The 10,012-nt window shown below is 37.8% G+C and overlaps 1 pseudogene; it reads left to right on the top strand.

Moving 5' to 3' along the window:
* The first annotated feature begins 3,575 nt into the window (after positions 1-3,575).
* LOC133756633 (dnaJ homolog subfamily A member 1-like) lies at positions 3,576-8,717 on the top strand (annotated as a pseudogene).
* The last annotated feature ends 1,295 nt before the right edge of the window (positions 8,718-10,012 follow it).

Below are 10,012 nucleotides of genomic sequence, written 5' to 3'. Positions count from 1 at the left end.
TTGCTAGAAAATAATCCTAAAAATGTGATTGCTGATGGTTGAGAATTACTAGGCAGCTGAATTACCAACTGGTATCTTGAAGGAATTCATTCTGTATTAGTCCAAAATAAGTACCTGATTTTGCAAATTCCATCAGAATTGTGAAGGAAGGAAAACAATAGAAAAATAGCTTCTGGGAAGTAAGAATGAGAGAAGCTTTTGTTATTATATTGTCTTGCTCATCTGTATAAGATACAAATTTTATCTGTTTACCTAATGAAGAGAAGCAAGAAATGAGATATAGAAAATACACAGGTGAGAGAAAGTATTTGTGTTATAAAATTGTGCTTTCCCAGGCCACACAGCAGACTCATGAATGACAAGTGCCCTAAACAGCACTCTGACCTCAGAATCAGCACTTAAGTCACTCTTGACTGGCTGATAAGCCCATGAGAGCATTTCAGGCATGGAAAGCCAAGACACTGTGGCAAAAAATAAAGAGTCCTACATGAAGGCTCTCTGTGAGTGAGACTCCAGTGGAAAAAAGGGGCCATCAAAAAAGGAGGCATTTTTCTCTGAAGGGAGGAGAGAAATTCTACTTTGCTTATTGCCCTGTCTAAATATTGACAGTTTGTGAATTTAAAAGGCTTCCATAGCATTGGCAGTTCATGACAAGAGCCTTGGGTGATCACTGACGTCATAAATAAGAGTGTCAATTGTTAAATCAACAACAGGGGTCACTGTGCAGTTACTCTCCATGTAGGACTTCTGTCCTTAATGAGCTGTACTATGAGAATTAATGGTAAAACTTGTTATCAAACAGTACTTTATACTTTGTGTGTCTGTGTGGGTGCCAACTGTTGAAATCTTTACTCAGTATAGAGTTCTTTTTCTGTATAGAAAGATAAATAAAAATGAATCTTAATGAAGAATGGGATGGGAGAGGAAGTAAGAGATGGGACAGGAGGTGGGGATAAGGATGCGTATTGGGGGAAGAACTACTATATTCCTAAAGCTATACCTAGGAAATTTTTATTCATTAAATAAAAGTTTTCTGGTAGTTTTGGGATCCTCAAGGAGGGAAGGCCTATACTTCTGGGAATGGAGAGTCCCTACCTGTATTTCCAGGGAAGAAAAGTCCTTGTCAAGGTCCCCACAGGTGCCTAACGGTCAACCAATAAGGATAGGACCTGCCTCAACCTTTAACCCCCATGCCCTGTATCTATAAAAGGAGCCCTCCCAATCTCTGATGCACGACTTCCCTGGCCCCCCACTCTGTTGGGACCCGGGAACCTCGCCTGGGAGCGGAATCCCAATAAAAGCCTGTGAATTAATTGATTCGTCTGCCTGGGAAGATTTGTTATCACCAGACACCTTGCACTTTCCAAAAAAAAAAGTTGTGCTTTTCTAATGTGGTAGTCACTAGCCACATGTGACTACTGAGCACTTGAAATGTGCTTAGTCTAAACTGAGATGTGATTTAAGCACAAAACACATGTGGTATTTTGAAGAGTTAGCATGAAATAAAACATGAAAAATTATAATATTTTGTCACGTTGACTACATATTAAAAAGATAGTATTCTATTATATTTGTTTAAATAATATATTATTAAAATTATTCTTACCTATTTTTATTTTTTTGTAATGGCTACTAGAAGATCTTAAATACATGTGTGGTTTGCATTTGAAACTCACATTATTATTTTTATTAATTATTTATTAATTTTGGACAGCACTGATAGAAGGTCTTACCTATTGGGATTGGTTTTAACCAAGAGTAAGCGAGAATTCCAAAATCAGCCAGAATAGTTAAATAGGTAAATACTTATTGACTCCTGACAGGCTGAAAAAGCTGTTCCATGATCATCAGAGACTGAAGTTTCTTTTCTATTTCTGTTCTACATGCCTAAGCATATTGCCTCAGGATCCAAAATGGTTGCTAAGGCTCTAACTAACTAGAATAACAACATTCCAGAGCTCAGGGAGGAAAAAAGAGGAGGTATTTGAGGCTACATTCCTTGTATAGTTCCTACAACCATCTTCTACCATCTTCCCTTTAAATGCCAGGACCTACTTTGGACAAAATAAAAGCCTCTCCCACATATATATGAAAAAAATTAGGCTCAACAACACCAATCATCAGAGAAATGTAAATCAAAATCATAGTGAGATATAACCTCTGGTTACATTGGCCATCATCAAATAAAATCTAGGGGAAGAGAGTAAACTAACAACTGTGATCTTGTCCCATTTCATTGGCAGGGTTCCCTGTGAATTCAAGAGCCTGGGAAATGCAGTTCACCGAACAGTCAAGTGTATAGCTAGAAATCACAAGTTATTGTTAGGATTACCACTAGTACTGATTTGCCCAAAAGTCTGTTTTGAATGTGTTGTCCTGGCATAATTATTAATAGCTCCCCCTTTCTTCTTTCTTAAATGTCCTAGTTTGGATGATAAATTATATGGTCACCCTTGTATTATGAGAAGAAAAAAAGAAACAGATGACGGGATAGACAAACCATTCTGCCACAGGTCCTTGAGGAATCAGTTGAAAAATTATTGGCAGGTGGGTGTCTCCTCAAAACCACTTTACCATTATTCTGAAACTGTGCTCTTAGAGGTTGCTGTGACCTCTATATTGAAAAATTTAAAGAAATTTTCTATTATTCTTTCATTTTTTGCACTATGCATTTAGGGCTTTGGGGGTAAAACAGAATTCAGTAGTATTAACTTCATACTATTAAGGCCATTTCATATTATAATGAAGGAATAAGAATCTGAATTGTTTGAATAGTCTGGATTGGGGACTATTGTTCCCTGTTTAGCTCTCTCCCTACCCCCACCAATATTTCCCTAAGTGTCTTTCGGTCTTTTTTTGTTTCTAGAAATTTCTAGCCCATTATTTCCCAAAATGTCTTCAATATATCACTAGTTCTTTAAAAGATCCCCAGAGTTAAATAATATTTGGATATACAATGTTATTAGAGCTTTATAATGTAAATCATTATATAGTAAATCAGGTCTGAGAAGTAGTACAATAAAAACAACCACTTAACTCAACTAATAATATGAACTTGTATAGGAGTTAATACCTGTTCATATGTAATGCATCATTCCTTTGACTTCTCTTTTGGTCCCAGAGAGTTATCTGGGACTGATTATCTGTCCATATCTCCTTTCTCTGTACTTTGTCCCTGATGTACACACATTTGTCTTCTATTTCTACCTCGAAGGAGATGACATCTAAGCAACCTTGCTTGGCTGAACTAACTACAAAAGCATCTCTATTTGATTTAAAACTATAGTCTCAAACTTAGCAACCTGAAAGTCAGTGTTACTTCTTGTCTAAAATCAAGCTTCTGTTTGTACATATCAACTTTTGAAATAGTTCTACTTGTGGTGGATTGTTTTGCTTATTTGTCTTTGGTTTTGCTGTGTCATGACAGGTCTTTTTTTTTCCCTTTTGGAGGGGGTTAAAAGTAGGTCCGAATATTTCCAGGTAGATTGAGTGGCATTGCAATTAACTACTATTTTTGAGCAAAATCTTTTTGTTTGCAATGTTGGTGAAAAGCTGTACCAATGGCTCTTGGGTAAATGAGGCTTCTGCACGTGGCCTGGACTCAGCCAATCAAGACTCCCACTAGGAACTTTGGTGTTTCAGGGGTGACATTAGCAACGCTGAGTAACAACAGTGGACTTACCTTGCCACTCCAGATTATTCTCATGCAACCTGAGGTTTGATAATGATTGCATCAAATTGAAATCGGACAAGACCCCCTAAATTTTACACTGGAATGTGGCCCTTAAAGTTCCCTGGAAATGCTATCCAGGGTGCCACATGTACTACCGGAATTTGGGGTGCCTCACGATTTCACCACAGGCTTATTACTAAATCCCCAATACTAATAAGCCCGAGAGGGTTCTTGCCTAATATTTAGAGAAGAATTCTAAATACCAGCACAGAAAAACGAGGCAGCATGGTACGTTTTAAACTTTTATTTAGTAAGAAAGATGCATAGGAGAGTGAGAGCTTTATTTAGGGGAGAGAGGTGAATAGGGGTTCATACCAAGCACCAGGAACCAGCCACATGGATGAGCATCTAGGCCAGGAAGCCTAGAGCACATGGCGGAAGGCCATGCGCCCTGGAGGCGCAGGGCTACAGCAAGCCCTGTCCTGGCAAGAGGCCAAGGAAGAAGAGCAGGCCGGGCCACACTGTGGCCCGGCTTTAACCCACTTCCAAAGGGGAGTGGTTAATTAACCTGATTGGCTGGTGGGCACCCAGGTGTGGCCAGGTAGGGGAATGAGGCCACACAGGGGCATGGCAAAGGCATCAGGTAGGGGCATGAGGTCACACAGGGGCGTGATGAAGGCATGGTCTTCCAGTTCACAAATCTGATCAGTTTTAACCTGTATGCCTGCCTAGTTGAAAATCATCTTGTATATCATCTCTTCTAAGAAAATCTAATTATTCCACTCAAAATTACATATTTTTTTTTCTAGAGTCCTATGACCCTTAATATCTATACCACTCATGGTGAACCTATCCTATGGTGCTTTTGAAGGTATGTAAGTAGTTTTCTTATCTCTGCAACTGGTTCCCAAGCTTTGTGAAGGCAGGCAGGAAGGATGATACAAATCACCATGAGTAGAATTACTCACCTACTAAGTGAATATTCACTAGTGAAAATTAGGTGCTCCTACCCACTTTCCATATGATAAACTTTACAGTAGTTCACATCTTTCTGATGTGAACATCTGAAATAGTGGTTCTCAATTTTGCTATTTGTTAAAATCCCCTAGAGCTATAACAAATACTGGTACTCCAATCACGTCATCAAAGATTCTACTTTAATTGTCTTGAGGTACAGGATACTGGTCACTGAGGTGTTAAAAGTTCCTAAACGGGTCAATGTTGCAGACAATGTTGTGAATCATCATTCTGATATTCAAAGTGTGGTCCAAGCACCAGCTGGAGCAGTACATCTGGGAACACTTTAACAAGAGTCCCAGGTGATTCATAAATGCTGTACAGTAGGAGAAGCACTTGGTTTAAAACATCAATGTTCAACAGAAACACAATGTGAGCCATATATGTAATTTAAAATCTTCTGGTAGCCATAATATAAAAGGTTTAAAAAGTAAAAATAATTTTAGTGCATTTTATTTAATGCAATGTTTCCAAGATATTATCATTTTAACAATTACTAATGAAATATTTTATAGAATTTTTGCACTAAGTCTTTGAAATCTGGTGTGCATTTAATAGCATGCCTTTAATTTGATCAGCTACATTTCTACTATTTCATAGCCATATGTGGCTACTGCTCACCATATTGAACAGTACAGATCTAGAGCTTCCCGACATTTCACTGTTTAACACCAACTAAAGCTTTCCTTACGGCATCTTTTTGTTATAGCTGAAAGAGACTTTCTGTTACCCTATCAACTCACCATTCACTTTTCTATCTTCATCCTGTTACCCTCATTGGTCACCACGGCCTGGAAAGCTCTCCCCCTTTTCCTTTCTGGTCCAGGTTCCATTTTTCCTTTAAGTTCAGTTCAGACTGATAGCTGTTTGCTAAAACCATCCTAAAATGATCCGAGTTTACAATAGTTGATTTCTGCACTAAATTTTATAGGGCAAACTTACTCATTCTCACGTACTAGGGAAGATTGTAAAAGATGTTTTTGAAAGCCTAATATGAAATATAATTAGAATTGCAAAACATGTTACTCTTCTTAATAAAAATAAAACATAAATCTCGGAAGGTAGATATTGAAAGACAAAATCTCTGGTGAAGAGTAACAGCCTTCATGTGAATCATAAATCAACCTACATAATACTTCTCCTGGAGATCTTCTATGGTTATTCTAACACCCCCTTCCCCACCCCACAATGCTGGAAGAGAACCACAGATGCTCCTTCTTAAGCATAAAGCATTCAAGTGAGAATAACAACTAACTCTTCTTCCGATTGCTCCAAAAGTTATCTTAGACAAAATGGAATATTAAAGATAGACTGTGCCGGCGCCGCGGCTCACTAGGCTAATCCTCCGCCTTGCGGCGCCGGCACACCGGGTTCTAGTCCCGGTTGGGGCACCGGATTCTGTCCCGGTTGCCCCTCTTCCAGGCCAGCTCTCTGCTGTGGCCAGGGAGTGCAGTGGAGGATGGCCCAAGTCCTTGGGTCCTGCACCCCATGGGAGACCAGGAGAAGCACCTGGCTCCTGCCATCGGATCAGCGCGGTGTGCAGGCCGCAGCGCGCCAGCCGCGGCGGCCATTGGAGGGTGAACCAACGGCACAAGGAAGATCTTTCTCTCTGTCTCTCTCTCTCACTGTCCACTCTGCCTGTCAAAAAAAAAAAAATTTAAAGATAGACTGTATTCATAGACTGAAGGTAATGAAAGAAAAAATATCAGAGTCCAATAAATTTAGAAAGTCTGGTTTGCAATATTTAGTCTATTGTCTGTATGGGCAAGACTGCCCTATTCACATAAGGCAGGATAGAAAAAGAATTTGCCAAATCCTTCCCTTCTTTGTCCCTCTTTTCTCTCTACACAGTGAGATTAATTAGCCTACAAACCAAACACTTCCTAGACATCTTGACTTCCCATGGTCTAGATTTGTATTCTCCAATTTAGCCACTAAAAACTTGTAACTTCTGAATATTTGAAACATTACCAGCCCAAATTTAGATATTGTGCACATGTAAGATTCCAAGACTTGGTATGTATATGTGGTTCCCATTGATCCCACTAAAAATTACCATAAATGTAGTGAATTAAAACACACGGGTATGAGCATTGTGGTAGAGCTAGTTAAGCCACTGCTTGGGATGCCTTCATTCCACATCGGAATACCTGGGTTCAAGTCCTACCTCTACTTCTGATTCAGCTTCCTGCTAATATGCACCTGGGAATATGATTGCCCGAGTATACAGGTTCCTGCCACCCATATAGAGACCCAGATTCTGGTTTTTGGCCTGGCCAAGCCCCGGTCATTGTGAATATCTGGGGAGTGAATCAGCAGATGAAAGCTCTTCCTCTCTCTCTCCCAAGTCCCTTTCCCTCTCTCTTTCTCTGTCATATTGTCTTTCAAATAAATAAGCAAACATTTGAAAATAGACAAATTTATTATCTTACAATTCTATAGGCCAGAAGTCTCAGTTTTGGTGCCACAGTTGAGACCTCTAACTTGGAATCTCCTAAGTTCAAAACCAAGGTGTCTTTGGGGTTCATTTTTTCTGGAGGCTCTAGAGAGAAATTAGCCTCCAAGGTCATTTTGGTTGATGATCGAATTTAGCTCTTTGTGTTTTTAGGGCAGAAGTCTAGTTTCCTTCCTCGCTGAGAGCCAGAAGCCTCTCTTGGCTCCTTCAGGCCACCTGAATTCCTTGTCACAGACCCTCCCCGCATCTTCAAACCAGCAAAGACATAGAATCCTACTCATACTCACAGTCTCCCCTGCATCTTCTGCTGTCATATCTCTTCCTTCTAGCTTCAAATCCTCCCCTTTTAAGAACTTATATAAGAGAATTTTCCAAAATGTTTAGTGAGATATAAAGCAGTGGTGGCTTCCCAAGCTCATTACTGCTCCCCAATATTAGTCTTGGCCCACACCCTGGATGAAGAAAACAGTAAAGAAACCAGTTAATATGTTTTTTTGGTGAAATCTAATACCTCCCAGGTAAAGTTTAAAAATGTTTATAGGAACATCTTGAAGTACTACCCAGAATCCAAATGAAGGAGAAAATTTTAAAAAGATTTCTCAATTTTATTAAGTGGTCTTTTGATGAAAAATAGAATTATATGGCAAAGGGAGAGACCCAACAATTAAAGAGGATAGAGTAGGTGGTAGTTTTGAATCCCCATGGACACCTTTGATACGATTTTTGGAAAAGGAGGAAGGATGCAGAAAGGAGAAGGGAAAATGTTGTGCACGAGTTGTCACCTTAGAAGATTCCCACAGTGGTGCAACAAGAAAACTAGTCCACACACGAATATGATCTGTGATGAATCTGAAGGCCAAGGAGGTAAAAAAGGAGTAGAATGTTGTCACAATCACTGAGGTACTGGAATACAAATAAGAATCTATCAGGTAGAGCCTGAAATGGTTCAGCTAACTGTCTCTGTGTTTGGAGTACCAGGACTATGGGGAACAATCCTAAAGACAGATAGAAAAGCTAGAGTAGAGGAAAGATAAGTCAAAAGAAGATTCTGAAAGCTCATATTATAAAAGACATGAAAAATGACCAAACGAAATAGCATTCTATGGTGAAAGAGACCAAGAGCTAGGACTGGAGCCAGGTGATGTTTTCATAGTTTTAGGTCAGAAGGGCCCCGATGTTTGTATTCAATTAGAACTAGACCAGTTCATATGGATGGACATACAATTTTGGAATTATTATTGACAACAGGACCAGAGTCATCATTTCTCATCCCTAGGTCAAGTTGTCAAGCAAAGTGATATCACATGTGTGTTAAATGAAGGCAGGTCATTATTTTAGACCATCTGAAAAGGATCACTTACTTACTTAAGATAAACTTTCCTGCAAATGGCTTTCTCTGTCCTGATAAACTTTGTAGGAAAAACGAGCAAAGATGAAAGAAGTAGCAGAGACTGGTGAAATGGATCAGGTAGAACTGGTAGACAAGAAAGACAGTGCCATAACAGTGGAGAGGTCCATGAGGATGATGAATATCATCCCAGAGTTATTGCTCAGTTTCAAACCTCTTTATGAAGCCAGTGGTTAACATTCACCATTAACATCCTATATGCAGTACTGAATGACTGAAGGGTTATAATCATAATATCTTCATCTTCTGTTATTGTTTTAATCTTTAATTTCAGTAGCATTTTAAAAATTAAAAAGAATGAATAGCCATAGCCAACCAGCTTGAACAAATATAAAAATGCAGAAAAAAGCCAAAAATGAATACTACCATATTATTCACTTCTATGAACATATTAAGGCTGTTAATGTGACAGAGGTCAGCAAAGTGGTGGGAAAGGGTCAGTGAGCTTGGAGGAAGTTCTAGTGCACTGGAATTGTCCTATAGCTGGGTCTGAGCAGTGGTTATAAAAGGACACACATGTAAAACCTCACTGAGGTATTGTTAATTTAATTTATGTAAATTGTACTTCAGTAAAATTAAAACAATGTTTTGTTAAAAATTTTAAAATAATGTTTTGATAAAGAAAAAATTAAATGAAGAATAAATACAAACATAAAATATAAAACATAAAAGCTCTGACTTTGCCAGGTATACATGTTGACTTCATTATATAAGATGAAGTTTAATACCTGCAGAACTTACTTTGAAAGTTTCCCTCGCTAGCATTTGTAGGTCATACCTTGTGATTGATTTTAGCTGTGTACCTGAACAAGCTTAGCTTTAAATACTAGGTATGCTTATTGACGTCTAAGTATCACCCATCTCTGTAAAAATAATACAGTTATGTATTTAACAATGAAAAAGAAATTGTATTTATAAAGCATTGGTCTGTATACTTCTTTATTTTAACTATTAACTCATTGTGATGCCTCTGAATTTTTTCTATTGCTTCAATTTTTATTTGAAGATGGCATAATATAAAATTTGTAGTATTAGTGATGGAGGTGTATGACATAACAGATTTATATATATTTATATAACAAAATATATAAGCATGGGGTATTTTGAAAAGTTTATAGAAAAATGAATTAAAATATGTTTATTTTCATGCAAAAAATTTTCTATCTATGCATATTATTTTCATAATACAAATTTTCCATGAACTTATTTCTTTATAATCACTATTTTTTGATTTTAGAATTGAACAACTTTTTTTTAACATTTTGCTATATTCACCTCAAATGTAGAAATTATATATATACTACTTTGCCTCAAAAACATTGAGAAAAATTGTTTTTTCTCAAAAACATTTTCAAAAATGATATTACATATCATTAAGAGACAATGATTATAACACAGGGAAAGAGTATATTCTTATTTACATGGTATGATTCAATGAAGTAATGTTTATAACTATCTG

The sequence above is a fragment of the Lepus europaeus genome, chromosome 3, assembly GCF_033115175.1.
Source record: "Lepus europaeus isolate LE1 chromosome 3, mLepTim1.pri, whole genome shotgun sequence".
NCBI classification, from domain to species: Eukaryota; Metazoa; Chordata; class Mammalia; order Lagomorpha; family Leporidae; genus Lepus; species Lepus europaeus.
This window is presented reverse-complemented; position numbering and strand designations above follow the sequence as displayed.